The sequence below is a fragment of the Rhinolophus sinicus genome, linkage group LG05 (genome assembly GCF_036562045.2).
Source record: "Rhinolophus sinicus isolate RSC01 linkage group LG05, ASM3656204v1, whole genome shotgun sequence".
In the NCBI taxonomy this organism is placed as follows: Eukaryota; Metazoa; Chordata; class Mammalia; order Chiroptera; family Rhinolophidae; genus Rhinolophus; species Rhinolophus sinicus.
The window spans coordinates 84,832,230-84,851,088 of NC_133755.1; the positions used below are offsets into that span (position 1 = coordinate 84,832,230).

Here is an 18,859-nt window from a genome sequence, read left to right on the forward strand (position 1 = left end):
AATGATGTATTTCATGCGACTGTTGTGATGAATAAGTGAGGTAGCATTTGGGAATGCACTTTATAAACTGCAAGGCGTTGTGCCAGGGTTGGTTTATGTCCTTTCTCTGCAGGAAGAGACTCTGTCTTCCTCTTCCCTGTCTTCTTCCCAACAGCATTTAGTAACGTGCTAGGTGGTGCCTAGAAGACACTCAGTAAGGACGTCTCTGTTCATTGAATATGATCTCCCAGGATCGGCTGACCCTTTGGTGCATCAGGAATCCACCCCCAGACCTGGTATTGGGGCAAGAGGGTGAGATTGTGACGGGAGCCCATGGGGCCTGAGGGAGGGGGAGAGGGAAACAGAGGGGGCCTGATGATGAAAAGTAAACTGGATTTAGAAAACAAACTCAGCTAATGGCTGTGGGTGGCGTTAGTCATTCCGTTAAGGAATTTGGGAATACATACGCATACTAACAAGAATTTATTTTGGCTGCTTCTTACTCCCGCATTTGGGGAAGGGAGAAAAGGTAGAGGGCACTGCAGGATTAAGAGACACTCAACCCACATCTCCAGAAAGTGCACTCCAGCGCTGGGCCTCTGCTGTGGAGGATGTATTTTCCCCAATTCTACAAGGCCTGTGGGAAAAACTGGGGCCTAGGCTGGCTGCTGATCCTGGGGTGGGGGAGGGAATGGGTGCTAAGAATTTAGGAGTGGCTCCCAGCTTCCCGTCCATTTAGTGGACCCAGTGGAGGGAGACCCCAAGGTCTTATGAGATGCCCCAGGATCTCTATTATTTCCCTGGCCCACTGAATCACTCTTCAGGCCATGATGAGCCCAGGGACATTCTGAGAAACACCTAGTGCATTCCCGGGATTGCAGATTGCAGGTTGAATCTATAGCCTCAGGTGATTCCATAGCCTCAGGCACCTGGCTCTTTCCTGTCAGCTAACCCTCACCCTTTACCATTTTTTATATTAGTTCCCCCGCTTTTTCATACTCAGTGGATACGGAGAAGAGAGAGTCTCTCCAGAGTCCTTTGCGTGGGGATAGTCCTTCTATCAGTGATGAAAGCCCAGACCAGCTCGGCCTTCTCTTCCTCAGGCTGAATGCTTCTCTACCTCCTGCCTCTCTTGACAGCTCTTCTTATCAATCGCTGTCACCCCACTGAGCAAGTGGATATTGGGAGCTCGCCATGTGCCCAGAAGTATGCTGGAGGGACTGGTGCCTACGGTCCAGTCAGAAAGCCAAGGGATGCAGACAACAGGTTGGTCACGAGTGCCCAGGAGGGCAGGGGAAGATGAGTCCCCATTGGATTGGGGAAGCGTGAACTTTCTTCATATTGGGGTAATGCAGTTATAGTCAAGGATGCAGGGCAGCCATGATGCAGCAGGAAGCACAAGGCAGAGAGCTCCGCCACACAGAGACATGAAAGGGTGTGGGAACCGTCCTTACGCACCTGCTGGGAGCATTCTGGGAAACCCGCCCTGCACTTCAGTGCCTTGACTTTAAAACTGAAACAAAGAAGCACATACAAGGGGTCTTAAAATGCTCCTCCCCTTCAGCCCAGTGATTTTACTTCAGGGAATGCAGCCCAAGGATGTGGGCAGTTAGGTACAAAGATGTTATAACAGGGTTATTTAGAAGAGTGGAAGTGTTAAATTTAGAAGAGTAGAAGGTTCCAGATGGCCAGCATTAGAATGGCTTGTATACAAGCTTGTTCTCTTCTTATCCTTCTCTCTCTCTCTCTCTCTCTCTCTCTCTCTCTCTCTCTCTCTCTCTTGCTCATTCTCATTGATAGACCCCTTTGGGAAGCCCAGGCTGACCTCCGCGGTCAGTAACCAGGAAAAGCAGCCAGGGAGCTCCCACAGCAGTGCCCCTACTGACTTGCTCAAGGGCCTAAGAGATGCACCATTGTTCACCTTTCCATTTTCCAAGTCAGGATTATCATCTGGGGGTTTTCCATGGTGCACGATGACTACAAACTGGTTTTCTCTTGGCTTCCCAAAGTACATCTGGGTCTCCACACTGCTCTATCTGCCAAAGTCGCTCAGGGGTTCCTAGAGCTGGACAGAGCCTTAGAAAGTATACAGTCAAACCCCTTTGAGGGGAAGGGACTTGTCACATAGCTCATCAGTACACAGCCACGGTGAGCATGCAGGCCACCTGACTCCTGGCGCAGTGCTCAGTTCAGACTGAGGCAAATAGATAAGGTGTGATCAAAACTACAGTGAATGTTTAAATTAAAAAAAATGATTACAGTAAAAGACACATTCCCATGAATCCTCCTCAAAATACTTCCCTTCGTTTTGAACACATTTATCCCATCGTTCTTGCCATTTTCTGAAGCAGTTCTGGAAGTCCTCTTTCGTGAGTGTCTTTACTTCATCCTCCATCATGACAACACTCCATGTCACACATCGCTTCTGGTACGGAAATTTCTGTCAAATAAAACCATTACGGTGTGTCCTCATCCACCTTATTCACCGGATCAGGCACTGTGCGACTTCTGGCTCTTCCCCAAAGTCAAAATGACCTTGAAAGGTAAATGTTTTGAATTGATTCAGGACATCGAGGCAGCCATGACAGCACAACTAAAGAAACTCACGAAAGAGGACTTCCAGAACTGCTCCAGAAAGTGGCAAGAACGATGGGATAAGTGTGTTTGAAGCGAGGGGGAGTATTTTGAGGGGGATTAATGGCAATGTGTCTTTTACTGTAGTACATTTTTAAAATTTAAACATTCACTATATTTTGTGATCATACTATATAATTAGAAAAATAAACCAGTTCTCCTCAGAATTACCCAAAGTGCAAGAAATGATCCAGATCCTGGCTCTTCATGGAATATCCATTCTCTTCTCTGAGCTGGGAAAACTTCTTGCTGGGTGAGTTCACTTTGCAGCAGAGATTGGGCCATCCCCCTAGCACCCCAGGGGCCCTAACCCCTTCTCCACACCATCCAAATGCTTTATTTTCTGAGAGCAGGTCCATCTCTCCTCTGGTGCCAGCCTGGTCTTATTCTTGTCACTAGATTTTGATCCTCTCTTGGGTGACTGTGGGGTAAGGAGATAAACTTCTTTTGGGGATTTCAGAGACTAGAGCCTGGGCTCTAGTTCCTTCTTCCATCCCCACCCTCCTCCCTGGAAGCTCCCACCTATGATATGCTAAACCACAGGTAAGCTATAAAGACCTTGCTGACCTTCCCCCTTTATCCCTTCTCCTTCCTCCTCCCTTCACATCCTCCTGTTTCTACCCCCACGACCTCCTACTCACCTCCTCCTTCTTGCTTCCTCCCTTTCTTATTTCTCCTCCCTTCCTCTATCCGTCTGCCCCTCCTTTCTTGTGCCAGTCCATTCTAACATACTTTGAGTTTCATCCTGGCGGGTGGCCCTTCTCCCCCCTCCCCCGCCCAGGCTTTTCAAAATCCCTGTAGGGAAGGGCCTGTCTTGCAGTGCTTGCACGCAGTGGGCTGATCTGGTGGTGGTTTCCTGGGTGCAGATGGGGAGGGTGCGCAGTACATGGGGCATTGGCACCTGGGCTATTGCAGATATGCACCCCCTATGTGCATGGACAGGAGGCAGGGTCTTATATCACAGATTTATCCAGCTGAGCCAACCCTGGGCTGCAGAGACATCCACATGCCACATGTGCCTCCCTGTGGGTATCTGGGACAGGTGCATGGGAGGTGTTAGTCACTAGGAGAGAAGAGATGGATTGCGACATTCTCCCTGTCCCTGGATTTACCAGCTGAAGAACCAGCAGGAATCTCAAAATTTCAGTTCCTTCAGTGGGAAAGGTACACTTACCTCTTGGGGAGCTCAGACACCAGTCCTACCTTCCCAGAAACTGGTTGCTGATCCTAGTGGGCAGAGAAGACAACCAAAGATGAGACCCTGGCCAAACCCAGACCGTCTGATGCTGAGCCCACAGTCGGCTCGGAGTAGGGAGTCAACTACCTGTCATGTGCCTTGGGCAAGTCTCTTTACTATTCTGGGCCACAGTTTCCTCATATGTCAAATGAGGTTTGCTGGGAGGATTAAACAAGGGAAGAGTTGTAAAGATGCTGTGCAAACAGTGGGCGCCACAGCACGCCGTACAGATTCTAGTGATATTCATGAGAAGTCGTAGTGTGTGTGTACATGCACCAGGCGTTCATTTTTCATAGGTCCTTCACAGGGTGCGGGAATCCGGGCTGGGTGGGCGCGATCCTCCCAGCCCCCACTCCCAGCCCGGGGCCCGCGCCGCGGATGTTCCTCCGGCAGGCGGCAGGCTGAAGGCTGCACGACGCGCTCCGCACGTGAGGCGGCAGCACCAGCGCCGGCTGCAGCTGCACAGCTTGGGCAGCCTGTCTTTCCTTGCGTAGGGGCTGCCCGAGCCCGCTAGGCTGCCGGGCCGCCGGGACCTTTTTCCCACCTCCTGGGGCTCTCGGCCCGCCAGCCTCCCTCCCGGACTACCGTGGCCCCGGCCCACTTCCGCCCCTCAGTGCTGGTCCGGCTGGCCAGCCCGCTGCCTCGCGGTCCCAGCGCCACGCCACCCCCGCGGGGCCTGAGATCGGTCGGATTTCCGCGGCAGTGTGGTCCGCGCGGAACAAGGTGCGCGGGGCGGCGGGCGCGGAGGCTGGCTCCCTGTCCCTGCAGCTCCGCCGGCTGCCACTGGGGGCAACGACACCCGAGAGCTCGGCGCGGACTATGCGCACGGCCGCTGGGCTCCGCTGCTGCCTCTGCAGCCCGTCGACTCCCTCCCCGATCTGCGCGTGTGATCGCTGTGCGTGTGTGTGTATGTGACCGGGGGCGCGTGTGAGCGCGCGGGGGGCAGTGTGCACGCGGGGAGCGCGGGGGAGTGTGTTTGTGTGCGTGTGGGTGTGAGTGCCTGGCTCGCTCTTGCACACACACACACACACACACACACACACCCTGGCTGTCTCGTCTGAACTTGAAGACACCCCACATTCCAAGATGCCCGAGGTGCCCGGGAATACCCGGGGTTCTTCAATCTGGAAAATCCTACCGGCGGCTTCCTAGGGTGGGAGCATCGTGTTTTTGTTTTTTTAATCTGGAAGAGAAGAGAACAAGTTGTGCTTTTTCCTCCCTTCTTCTTGCTAAATGCCATGGATATAACTGAATAAGCCGCTCAGGGCTCTCCCCGCGTGGACGTCCGAGGCCACCATCTGCCTTATTCGCAGGAGCCGAGGGCTTAGCTCGCGCCTGTCTCAGGCGGGGAAGGATGCGTGGCCCAGCCAGGGAGCCCGGGCGCCCCGCGGAGCCGGCCTCGGTGCCTCCGAGCCAGGGGTAGATGCTGCCTCGCCCAGGTGAGTAGTCGCTGCCGCCACGTCTCGGCGACCGCGGTGTCTGCGGGAGCTCTGCGCGGGGCTGAACGCAACCGGGGGAACCGGGAACTTTGCATCCCTTTCTTTCTCACTTGAGGACTCCCTCACCCGGGCACTCCTGCGGACACCCTCTTCTCTTTTTGCCCATCCGTATCGCGGGAGGTTTCCTTTTCTTTCTCGTTTTCCGTAGTGGGGGGTGAAACTCTGGCGAGGAGGAGGGAGAGCAGGTCTGTGAGAGGCTGGAGGGCAGAAGGGAGAAACGGGAGCCTCAGGTAGATGGAAACGTGGAAACAGCAGGGGAACTTTGCCGCCAGACCACTCTGTTGCATCTCCCACATGCTGAGGTCTGGCCAGAGCTATTGCTGGGGGCTGGGTCCGCAGCCGCTCTGTGGGCTGGGTGGGTGGGGTAGAGCCTGTGCAGAGAGGTTGATTCAGTGCTGATGGAGGGAAGGAAGGCAGGCATCATTGCAATTTGGGGGAAAAGGTAGGGCAGACTCAGGGACCCTATCCTGGCCTCAGGCAGAAGGCAGGGCAACCAGAGGGATTGTGTATGTGCAGCTTGGGGCATCAGGATGGCATGATAAAGCAATATGGAAACTGGCATTAGCCATGCCTGGCTGGTAGGTCTGTCTCCCACCCAGCCCTGCCTTGGTTCTAAGGTTGGCCTGGGCAGGGAGGAGGGAGAGCCAATGAAGAGCTCAGAGACCAGCAGTGCTTTGATCTGCTAAGATCCTGGGCAAACACAGAGAGGTCCCCTGCCCTCTCCCTATCACTCCACTACAAAGGACATAGGCAGTGAGTTCGAGGGACACAAAACCCCTAAAAGCCAGAGCCTGAGACAGAAAGAGGAGGGAACATGAGCAGAGGCCGCAGAGGGACTGAGCCAGGCCAAAGCCAAATGCATGCGGAGACGTCCACAGATAGATAGACAGACACGTGCAGTGAGAAGGAGCTTATCAGAGCCCGAACTCTGAGCTGGAGTTAAAAGCATGGCTGTCCATGCTGACCCTCTGCCCCACCACACTGTGTGTGGGGGGGCGGGGGGCGGGGGGGGTCCTTTATGGCTTCAATGGGCTGATTGGCCTTGTGGGGCTGGAGGAGGGGGTGACTTCAGGAAATTGGTCCCCCACGGCTGTGGAGGAGCAAAGCTAGGGGAAGGTGCCAGTCTCTGAGCTGTGCAGTTCCCAGGGGCCAGGGCTGGAGGTTCTAGGTGGGCTGTTGTATGTGGCTGGGGACTGGTTTGCAACTCATGGTGAGGAGGCTGAGGCGGGGCGTTGTGGGGATACTGGGAGCTAAGGACCCACATCTTGGGGTTGTGCCCTGGGCTGGTTGGTCTCTGCCCTCTGTGAGGAGCTTACATAGCCACACACAGTGGAGCCAGCCAGCTATGGGATTTGTTCCCTGGATACCTTGGAGGCTGAAGGGGGTTAGGGTTGTGCAGAGACGACGTGAAGCTTGCGAGGGCCTGTACTTGGAGCCAGCAGCCTCCGTGGACCATGCCAGCAGCTGGGCCATTCTGCTGATGCTAGAATGTCATGTTTCCCTTCTGATTATGGCCGGGAGTGTGGAGTTCCATCTCTCTCTTAAGGCTCCTCACGTGCTTCTGCTCAGGCCCCCTGCCCAGCCCTCGATTTAGAGTTTCTGGTCTAATTCCTGCCCAGGAATGTAATTACTTATCTTCCTGCCCTGACCCTGGGGAATACAAACAGCAAACTTGGCATTTTGATTTCAGCCTCTGGCAGTGCTTCTCCGGAGGTCGGCTCCTGCCTCCATCTCCTGTCGGGCTACACTGGGTGTTCTCTGGCCGGCCACCGGGGCTCAGGCTCCTAGCTTCTCTGAGGTTCCAGTTCCTTTCCCAGGCCCAGAAATCTGAGAAGCTGGGCAGTGTGGCCCAGGATACACTGCACAGGGAGCTCTCAGGAGGCAAGACTGAAGAGGAGAAGGAGGATGGATGGGGTGGGAAATGCAGATGAGGTAGGTGGGGCCACTGGGAGAGCCAGGCTGCCTTTTGACCACCCAGTCCCCAGGGGCTACAGTGGGAATTGCCTTTCTTGTATCAGTTGTAGCTCTGAAGTAAGATCAAAGATCCGGGGATTCTGACCAAGGGTCAGGTTTATCGAGTCGCTTCAGCCTGTGGGGTGGAGGATCTGTTTTCCTTGGGAAAGTCCTCTGTCCTAAGGTGGAGATGAGTACAATTATTGGCATTGGGGCATTTCCATTCTGATGGGAGAAGCTGCTAGATGGAAAGCAGAGCCACAGAACAAAAAAACAACCAGAGATAGCCAAGTGGAATTGGACCCTGGACAAAAGCAACCACAATTTGGGTGTTTTGCGATTTTTCTTTGGGCACAGTTGTTGTTTTAGGGTCCAACTTATTTGAAGGGATAGAGTTGTCATATAATGGAGTGGAACTGATCCTTGGACGGCCTAGGTGCAAATTCTGGCTCTGCCGCCTTTTTGTTTGTTAACCCCCGAAGCTTCTGTGTTTTCATTTGGTGAAAGGAAATAGTGGGTGTTTTGCAGATGTGTTTGGGCCTCATATTTGTCTTGATGCTCCCTAAACCCCTGTTCAGATCTGGAGGAGTGTTGGGCTGGAAGGGAAAGGGTTGGAAGAGACGGAGGGGCCCTCAGAGACATGGAAGGTAGTGCTCCAGCCTCTGCTCTTCATGGAGCTGCCATGATGCCATCACACATAAGCTGATCATTAAAAGACTCCAGGAAGCCCTCCAGAAAACTTTGGGAATTGACGTTCCAGAAGCAAATTTCACCTCTGGGGCTGTGGCACCTGCATCCCTCCCTCTCTCTTGTTTGCTTTGGAATTTTACAGCCACCCGAACATTTGCTAAGTATAATCCAGCTTTGTGTTTTACAAGTGTCATCTGTCAACCCTTTTCTGTCTGAAGCTTGAGTGTGAAATATCCCCCAGAACCCAGCTCCTGCCTTCTCTTCTTTGATTCTGCCTATTTCTGCCCAAGAGCGGCCTCACTGGGATGGTCTCAGGTCCAGGCCAAGTGAGTGGACACAGCTCCTGCTGGAGTCTGTGCAAGGCCTGTGATCAGACCTGGGACCCATCTGTGGAAATGAGAAACACTCAGTCAGGGGGAGGGGCTCAGATCCATGCGTGCATTTAGCAGGATCTGACTAAAGAACCAAATGGAACAGGGGTGGAGAGGGAGGCCTCACCATAATGGGAAGGTTTAAGTAAAGGTATTTTGAGGAAGTAGGCAGTCAGGTCTGGAGATAGGGACCAGGGAGAGTAGCCATGTCCAGACTGCTCAGGGTGAGGGCAATCAGGAGGGCTTCTTGGAGGAGGTGAGGATTTCAGGACTAGCAAAAGTCCATAGAAGTCCATAGAAGGCAGATTTTGTTTTCTTTTAAATTCTCAGAGATAATTGAGAATTTGGGGAGTTTCAGGGGTGGGGTACTGAACAAGTAGAATGGATATTTCATGAAATTTCTTAGGCTATTGGGACCAGCTCCTTCAAACAAACAACTTCTTGATTGCTTATTATATGTCAGGCACACATTGTTGTCACACGGAATTCTCACAATCCGGTGAAATTGCCACTGTTATTACCTCCACGTTACCAATGAGAAAACCGAGGTTCAGAGAAGTTGGGTACCTGCCAGGTAGCTTGTAAGTGGCTGAGTTGTCACTCTCCTTTCATGTCCATGTGAATTCAAAGCCCACACTCTTAACTCCTTGGTATTGCTTCTCCTCCATGGCGAGGAAGAGCAGGCACCAGGGACCGGCACCCCTCTAAGCCCTGCTGGCCTCCTGGCTTGGCTGGGGAGGCGACTGCGGAGGCATCACAGAGCTCATGGAGCCCAGATTCCCCATGGACACTATAGCCCGCCCTGGCCACTCACAGCCACCTGTTGACAAGCTCCCAGCAAACAGTCAGCACTGTCCTCGTGGATAGCACAGACGGTGGGTCAGCGGGGTGGGCACTAGCCTGGACTACAAGTCAGGGGGCCCATTGGGTGTGACCTGGTGGGGGACAGATCTCTTTCCTCCCTTGAGGCCTGGTTTCCTTACCAATGAATCAGGATGCTAGTGCTTACTTCCCAAGGTTGACCTTAGGGCAGGGCGGCCTGTGTGCCTGGGCTTCATACAGTAAACAAACCTGTTAGCATTCAGGGTTGTATGTGTGACCCCTTCCTAATGTAGACCAAGTAATGAAAACATCAAATGTGACATGGCCCAGGGGTGAAGGCATGACGGGTGTGCTTTCATGTATCAGTTTCATCTGGGACTGGAGTTCACCAGTAAGATAACAGGCTGGCTAGGTGGGCACTGTGCCTTTTGAGAAAAGGGATGGGAAGATCCTGCAGAAGACAGCCATGGGGTCTAGACAATTGGGCGAGGTTGGTGGCAGGCAGCTCGGAAGGAACACACTGATGCATATGGCATTTACTATTGTAATCAGGTAGCCACCATTGAAGCTTTGGCACCTGAAGCTTTGGCACCTCAGGCCAGTGTTTCTCGACCTTTATTCACTATCACCCTCACCAGTGAGTCTTTTCAGACCCTTTTAAATAATTGCACCCTCCCATGAAATTTAAATACAGACATACTGTATATCTGTGTATGTACTGTATGTACATCTGTGCTTTATATGCCAAAAGAGAGATTCTTTTCCACCCCTCCTAAGCACAAATGTTTGCCCCCTTGGGGGCGCTGTTGCCTCCGTTGAGAATGCATGTTTAGGGCTAACAGATTAGGATTAGAAAAAGAGGTGGAGGAATGAGGCGAGAAGCATCCAGGAGATGGCCAGGAGGGCAGAGTCATTTTGGAGTGTGGGCGTGGGTCAGCAGCATCGTGTTCAGCTTGCAGGCTCACAATGCAAATCCCCAGAACAGGCATCTCTATTTTATCAAGATGGGCAGGCGGGCAGGGTTGGATGCACTGCCCTAGAACACGAGGCTAGGGCCAAAGAGAAAAAGGTGAGAGGCCAGACCAAAAACAACCCTGTGCTGGGTCACTGGCTTGTTAAATGATTGAGTCCAAGTGCACTCAGCAAGTTTACACAGTGACACAATCTACCCCTGTCTTGATGTGTTGGTCTTTGTCTTTTTCTAAGTGATTTCCTTGCCTTGTAGCTGCATGTAGTGTGGCAGGTATGAGGGTCCTGCAGAAGAGACACACGGCTATGTGTGGCTTTGCTTACAAGCTATAGAAGCCCAGGGCATCTTTGATTTGGACAGATCTGGGCCTCCTTTCTTGAATATCCCCAAGGGCCAAGGCTGATGGGGAGCAGACCAACCTGAGGGACAGACTGGGATGATACAGACAAGATTTAGGTGTTAAACTGTGTCAAGCTGGATTAAACAGTAAAACCGAGCTCTTGTAATTTATCAGCCTGCTTGGGATTGTCTGCTGGGTCTCTTTCGGCCGTCCTGTACTAACCGGGCAGGCCTGAAACATGAGAGGCTGCAAAATCCCCAAATTGGGTTCTTTAGAGTTCAGTGCATTTATTATTGGCATGTCTTATATGAAATCACCCACCGGCAGGAGCTAAGCCACAGTCAGTCTGCCCAGACACAATATGAGAAGCAGAATGCTGAGTCTCTCTCAATCCGTCTCCCTTCTGTATTTCCCTCTGGGGCCATCTGCCCTCCATCCCACTTCAGCCCAGGCCACAGGGAGCACGCTTCCCTCTCCCCTTAACTCAGGTCTCTGAAAAACTTCACGGGGATGCAACATCTATTTGGTCCTCCCATCTCTCCTTCCCGAGGACTCACTCCCTGCTCCTTTTCTGCAAAGCTAGCACTTTCCATCCCAGCTACCCCTCCTGATCTATTCTTCAGCTTTAGTCAAATAAGCTGGGGCGTGGGGTTTACTATGGTCCCCTGTGTAGGTGCCTACTTCAGAGTAGTTGTAAACTGGGTCTTGCTGTTACTTGACTCACCCGAGCCCCAGAATGAGTGGCCTATATAGGCACTCAGTCTGCAAGACTTGGAGGAGCTTGGGGAGCCAGCTAGGCTCAGGTTCTGGCTTGGACATCCGAGCCTGATGAGAGAGATGTGGGGGCCCAGGGATGATGGCAGTGTAGGTGAAGGCATGCTTGATGTTCTGAGTTCCTGGAAACCCCTGGAAATGTCCAACAAGGCCGTGAGATGAGGCCCTGTCATTCTAAAAAGGTATTGAAAATTCCTAGGTGGGCAAGGTTGATCTCTTGACCCAATGCCCCCCCCCCCCACCATGAAGCCACAATAATACTCAGATAAGTCCGCTTGGGCAGAAGGGAAGGAAAGTGGATGGTGACCTGGGGTCATGGAGGTAAAAGTTAGAGGTACTTGTACACTGCCAGGCATGGGGGGCTGGTCTTAGAGGACTCGCTGGGGTGCCGGGGAACCTGGAACGAGTTGTCCTTTTAGCTCTGCCGGGAACTTGCCACGTGATCGGGCCAGTAGCTCTCCCGTGCTGTCCTTACCTATAGAACAGGGCCTGAGTGCTTTCTTAAGTCCCTTCCAGTTCAGGTACTTGATCCTTTGATTTGTAAGTCCATGAACCAGCCTGGGTAAAAATACACGTGCTGAGCCATCCAGGCCCTGGAAGGGACTTGTTCAGGCTCCTCCAGCCTCCTTCTCGTCCCGTTCTCCTTCCAGATGGCACTGACCTGATGCTTCCCTCTGCTCGATGCCCTCTGCCTACTATTAACCTTCCCCAAACCCTGTTCCTGGGCTCCAGTTTTGAATGACCAGGATCTCAGGGCTGCAGTGGGAAGGGAAATGTCTCCTTCCTCCCTCACTCCAATGCAGGCATGTGCACTCACTCACTCACACATGTGCACACACATACCCACAAGTATGCATACATAAGTCTACATGCTCACACTCTCACATACACTCACACACATGAACACCCCACCACATATATACATACTCCCACATACATGCACAAACATGGGTATGCACACATATACGAGTATACCGCTATACTTACACATATGCACACATACACGCATATTCATACATTCATACGTGCACACATAGTCATACACCATACACATGCTATCACATATATACTCGTACACATACACACACACGCAGTAGCACACATTCTTTTGTCTACTGCCTCAGCTTCTCCCTCTAATATATGGGCAAATGCCATCCTACCCTTCCAGAGCAATGGCCGCTTTGCAAAGAGCATTTCTGTGTGTGGTGTCCTGTAGTCCCTGTGGCCCTCTGAGCTCGCCAGGGCAGAGTTTTGCCCTCCTCTTTGGGTGAGGAACCAGGCTCAGGGTGAGCCCGGCCATGTGTGTAGCAGAACCAGGATGAGAATTCCGACCTCTGACCATATCCAGAGGGTCCCATCACAGCAAGGCTGTCTGAGCGCTCTCACACCCATCAAGACGCTTGCCGCAGAGCAGCCCTGGGAGACAGGGAGGGCCCAATTTGTCCCTGCATGAAAGATGAGAAACTGAGTCCTGGGGGAGTCACAGGCTGGGTGATGGAGCTGGCTCTGGAGCCTTCTGTCCTTCTCTGCCAGGACACGTGCACTCCTGTGGTTGTTCAGTGATCATTGCTGGGTCCCTGTCTGCTCTCAGGAGCTTTGATTCACATCAAACCTCCAGGCAATTGAGAATTGCCACCGTAGGTCAGCTCTAGGGGTGTTCCAGCCCTGATTCTGCCCAGTTGCCACTGAGGTAGAGTGCAGGAGAGGATTGGACCGTCTCATGGCCATTTCTCATAACGCTTGTTAGGGAGGGATCAAAGTGTGTTCACCATGAATGGGCCTCCATTGCTCACACTGGTTTCACGGGCCCAGCCGCCCTGCCTCTTCAGGCTGGAAGGCCTGTACTTTGCTGCCTATTGTGGGAGTGAGGCCTCCTTTTACTAAAGTGCTCCCTCCACGCTCTTCAAGCTTTAAGCCAGGACAGCCTGAGAGTTGAGGCTTTTGTGATCAAGCCCATGGTCCTTCATCCATCCCTTTCATGACTGGCTGGCTGGTCAGCAGTCCTCACTGATGCAGTCTCATTCGACTAGCAGTTTTTGAACACCTACTGTGTGCTACCAGCAGGACAGATGCTGCGAAGATGATTCATCCAGTCCGGTTTGTGTGTGCACCCAGCCTTCCATCGCTCCTGTGCTTTTTGTGACCCTGCATGTGGAGTGCAGGTCTTGGTGGAGGTGGGAGGTTTGAGGGTTCCCAGTCTGGCTTGTTGTTTTGCCCCCTCCCATGCATGTGTGTGTTTGCTCAGACTCAGCTGAAGGTCACACGTGATTAACTACTTGATGTAAAGCTGACCATGGTGGTGATGATGGTGGTGGTGGTGGTGGTGGTGGTGGTGGTGATAAAGGCCACTTAAGAAATGTGCTCTCAAGCCGCTTTCCCAGATTTCTCTCCCACCCCACTGCTAAGCTGACACTTACACATGTCACCCAAATAGAAACTGATGGATGAAGAGATTCAGAGAAGTTTGGGGGTTGTGGTCCCAGCTGGTGAGCAGCTGGCCCTAAAGGAACCATTTAATCTTCCTCCAGGACTATTTACTTGCTTCACAGGAGCTGAACTGGGGAGAAGGGGAACTGAGGGGAGACCTTAGAATAGCTATAAATCCTGGAGCCTCTGTCCAAAGTCACAGCTTCTAAGCACGTGATAAATGAGGGCCATTGCACTGGGAAGAGGACAGTTCTCCAGGCTTTAGATGGGCACAAATCTGGGCATAAAGTGGCTGGCAGGGGAAGAGCACAGAGAGGTTATAAGTGGGCAAGGCAGGCTCCTTATGCTTGGGAAGTCTTCATCTGGTGGGGGAAGGCTCACTCCTCGTCCTTGGGAAGTTTATGTCTAAGAGGAGGATGGAGCAGATAAACATGGCACCTTATCTGGGAACACTTAGGCACTGAAATACATGGACACAACATGCTTCTTGTGTAGGAGCATGTGTGCACCGGGCCCCCATTCCTAGGCTCAACACTATATTCTGTGTTCCTGGTTGTGTGAACTTGAGCAGGTTACTCTGTGCCTCTGTTTTCTCATCTGCAAAATGGGAATAACAATAGTACCCACCACATAGTAGTTGTTAGAATTAAATTAATTACTCTATGTAAAGTGCTTGGGGCAGTGCCGGGTAGGTAGTGAATACTATATAAGTGTGAGCTGTCAGTATTCATAGTAGATATAGTTGTGGTGTTTTCCTAAAGTTGGAGAGGAACCACGGTGGACCAGCTTAATTGATACTCATTTCAAACAACCACCCCTTAAATCACACAGCAACTTGGAGAGTATTTCATAATACCCTCCACATGATTTCATCTGACCCTCCCGACTATACTACCGGGCGAGCAGGACAGACAGACGCTATGATTATATCCATATACGTGAGGGTGAACTGAGGCATAGAGGTTACTAAATAGTTCCTGGTCCAGCTGGGTTTTTCATTATCTCTTAGGACCACACTGTATTCAGCTGAGGGGTGAGGGGGATTTTGGGGAGGAGGGTTTGTGTGAAGATGGCTGTTGGGTTCAGGACTGAACCTCCCACCTAGGCCTTATTCGTGTTGGATTGGATTGATGAGGAAATAAGCCTCGCTGGGCAGAAGTTCATGTCATGCTTAGGCTGGGTCTACACAGCAAGCACAAGGAAAGCAGGCTGTGTTTATACACACAGTACCTACCGTGTTGCCCCGAAAATAGACCTAGCCAGACTATCAGCTCTAATGCGTCTTTTGGAACAAAAATTAATGTAAGACTTGGTCTTAGATTATATTAAAATAAGACCGGGTCTTATATTAATTTTTGCTCCAAAAGATGCATTAGAGCTGATGGCCTGGCTAGGTCTTATTTTCGGGGAAACATGGTAGGGGATGGGAGTTAGTGGCAGGGCCACAGAACATGCTATGTGGATCCTTTTGACATGTTATGAATGTCCTGGGACGGGATGGGGGTGGGTTGTGCTGGGGGCCCTCAGGGGAGGAATGTGGGACCTGGATTGGGGACCTTACTATAAGAAGGAACGTCTGATTCGACCTGGTCTGTGTGGAGAGAAGGCCAGAAAGAGACATGTCCCTGGGCAGTGATTACTGCCCTAACCCCCTAACACCCATTCCCCAGGGCTGGTCCTGGTAGTGGGAAGAGGGAGCTGTGGGATCTTTTGGATTGCAGGAGCGGGGAAAGCATCTGGGGCAAGAAAGTGGGCCTTGGGCTGGGGCACAGAAGAGGGAGTGATGACCTCAGACCTGGGCCGAGGAGAAAGCAGACGTGGAAAGAATGCTTATGGGGTGGGGTTTCAGGAACTCTGGGGGAGTTGGGGTTCAGGTATGGATTCTGGGGTCAGTGGTCTAAGGGGAGATATGGGGTGATGATGGGGGAGGGTGTGTGACCTTTGGGAGGGGACAGGAGACCGGGAGGCAGTGAAGGCCAGAATGAGGTACAGTCCAAAGGAGGGGAACAGGGGATAGAATCTGATGGGAGCCCATTCCCAGCACAGAGCCAGGATGTCTAGAATCACAGCCCCAGGCCAATTCCCCTACTTTCGGGGGAGAAGTCCAGGCCCCAAGCTTGTTTCCAGGGCTCTGTGATCAGCCTGCTCCATAAATCTCGAGCCACATAAATGTGGTACATAATTGGAGGTGCCGTGGGTACCTGGGCTCCAGGAGAAATCCTGGGCAGGAAGAGGGCCATAGATCATGAGTTGCAGGGACGCCAGCGGGGCGCTGGTGGCTGGCCCGTCTTGGGTGTGAGTTATCTCGGGCGGGCCACCCCGTGATGCTGCTGTTCTACGGTGCTGGGCTGATATTTACTGTATATTGGTTTTTAAATTACTCTATGGCATTGATTCCCTGCTCCTGAAGTTTAGCCCTCACTAGCTGGCCCTGTCTCCCTCAGCGTTTCTCTGCCTCCCCTCCTCTTCCTCCATCTGTCTTGTCTCTCTCTCAATTCAGGTTTTAATGCAGAGTATTATCTTATACTGTATCGTGGTGTCTCATAGTATTATGTTTATATTACCTTATATTTATTAGCTCGTACATTACCTTCATCCCTTCCATGTACATACAACATTCGGTCGTTTTTAAAGCTTGACTCACAGCCATGTTTATCTACTTTGGACCCCATGACAATGAGGAAGTAGGGCAAGCCGGAGTTGTCTCCATTTAAAGGTGGGGAAACTGGAATTCAGAGAGGCTAATGGAATGACCAGGTCATGCTTGGATTGAATTATATGATACCATTAGAGTAATGGCTTCTGAGTGTTGAATGCTTATGGTGGGCCCGGCACTGTTGTAATGTAAGCTTTATGTACTCATTTTATTCCCACATTAATTCTGTGGAGTGGGCACTATTCTTAGTTCATTTTACAGGTGAGAAAATGGAGGACCAGAGAAGTTAAGTAGCTTGCTCAAGGTCACACAGCTTTCTAGAGGGCAGAGCTTGGATTCAAACCCAAGCATCCCGGTTCCTGAACCTACACTCGTATCTGCAATGTAAGCTGTCACGTGTGATTACTGAGTTGGAGTGAGGGTGACAGGGTGGGGACAGAGGTAGGACGGCTTCCCAGTGTAATGAGAGGCATTCTTGCCCTCGTATACCTGTAATTTCTGTACTAGTCTGCGCCCAAGGGAAAGACTTCGGGGATCTCATGTCAGCTGGAAATGCCCCAGGAGTGGGGGACCGTGTTCCTAGGAGCTGATTGTGGCCCTCTACCTGCAGTTTTGGCCCCAGATGAGGGCAGAAGGGTGGGCATAGAACAGTGGTGGTAAGTAGACCTGGCTAAGCGGCTCTCTGGCTGTCTGCCCTCCTTTCCTGTGTCCATGGAAGGGGGCTGCTGTCCTGACCTCCATGGGATCTCACACCACTGCTTTTGTGCAGTTTCCCTTCCCTTTGGGTTTCGGCTCCAATCACAGGCAAAGCTGCTTGGGTCCAAGCTGGGCCTGGCTCCCAAGGGCACAGCAGGCCAGCAGGCATCAGAGGAAGAGTGGGCAGTCCTTGGGGTCCAGCCCATCCCTCACTGGGGACCCCTGCTGAGCACCGCTCATTGCAGACCCAAGACTCCTGTCTGAAAAGTTTGGGGGTGGAGGGTACAAGTTTCAGTCTGGGTTATAGCCATGGGCTCTTCCTCTCCAGGCTCCTCCTATCCCCTGCCTCCCACCCCATTCTGAGGAGATCCTGTCACTGCTCCAGTCAGGGTCGCATTATACAGCTTGCCATGGCTCAGCAGCTCATCTCACTGTCCCCAGCTGCTACTCCCCCAGGGAAGAGGAGGCAGACTCCAGAGAGGCAGGGATCCTCTGGGTCATCTGTATTTGCATGTCCCTTACTAGGGGCGGGAGGAGAGTAAACCACAGGCCTGTGCCTGGGTATGTAGCCCTAGGCCTGCCTTCCTGGAAGTGAGCCCAGGACTGCAAGGGGCTGCCCTGGAGAGTGCAGCCCTGCACTTCCGCAGTTCCCTGGGCCTGCTGTGAAGTGGGCCTTTGGGTTCCTGAGGCTCCCTGGCCAGGTTTCCACCTATCTGTCCTTGCAAAGGTGGCCTCTAACAACCAAAGTGTACAGTGAGTGATGAAGGGACCCTTACATTTCCTCTTATGGTTCAGACTCATCAGCTTACCTCACATCCTTGCTGGACACAGACGGAGAATCGCTCCGAGGGGTGATGTGTTGGTTGTTTTTCTTATTAACAGCTACTATTTATGAGCACTTGCCACATGAGAGTTCATCTAGTGATTGATGCCCAGGAGCCAGACAGCCTGGGTTCAATCTCAGCGATTCCGCTTATGAGCTGTGTGACCTTGGGCAGGTCACTTGTCTTTGACCCTCAGTTGCCTCCTCTGTAAAGTGGGGCTAACACCAGTGCCTAATCCTGGGGTTGTTGTGGGTATGAAGTGAGTGACTACCCACCAAGCACTGTAGGATCTGGCGCGTGGTGTGTATTGTTTAGGCCTTGGCTGGTGCTGTGAGTCGCATGTACCTTCTCACGATGTTCCCAGCTCAGAACAGCAAAGGGATTTGCTTTGGGTCTAAAGCGACCAACTGTCCCAGTTGGCCTGGGACTGAGGGGATTTCTGGGATGTGGGACTTTCCATTTGAAAACTGAGAAAGTTGCAGGCCGATAGTGATGAGTTGGTCACTCTACCCAGATCACACAGAAAGTGCGTGGCCGAGCCAGGATTTGAATGCAGTTGTGTCTGATTCCTACTGCCCTGTCCTAGATGCCCCTGGGGACCGTCCTTCTCTCAGCTGCCCACATTTGGTGAGTCCCAGCAGGCTTTAGAGACGCTGCCTTAGTTCATCCTCACAAAATCGGTGATTTAGACATTCTTATCCAAATTTACCTAAGAGGACACAGAGACACAGAGAGGTAAAGTAACTTGCTCAGGGTCACCCAGTCAGGAAGTAGCTGAGCTGGGACTTGAGCCCGGGCTATCTGACGCTAATGCCTCACACTCCTGGCCACTCTGCTGCAGCTCCCCTTGTATCTTTTCCCAGTTCCCTCCATTGAACAGGTCTCATTTCTTTATCCCAGTGACCTATGCAGTAGGCACTTTTATCCCTGTTTAAAGGTCAGAAAACTGAAGCTCGGAGTGGCCAGGGTAGTTAGCTAACCTCACGT

General features: G+C 52.1%; 1 protein-coding gene across 1 annotated transcript in view; it reads left to right on the top strand.

The window, feature by feature from the left end:
• The first annotated feature begins 4,304 nt into the window (after window positions 1-4,304).
• LRFN2 (leucine rich repeat and fibronectin type III domain containing 2) overlaps window positions 4,305-18,859 on the top strand; it is a 187,008-nt gene continuing 172,453 nt past the window's right edge. The window contains exon 1 of the mRNA XM_019751559.2: window positions 4,305-5,289. The gene's annotated coding sequence lies outside the window, so the exon portion shown is untranslated. The remainder of the gene's footprint in view (window positions 5,290-18,859) is intronic.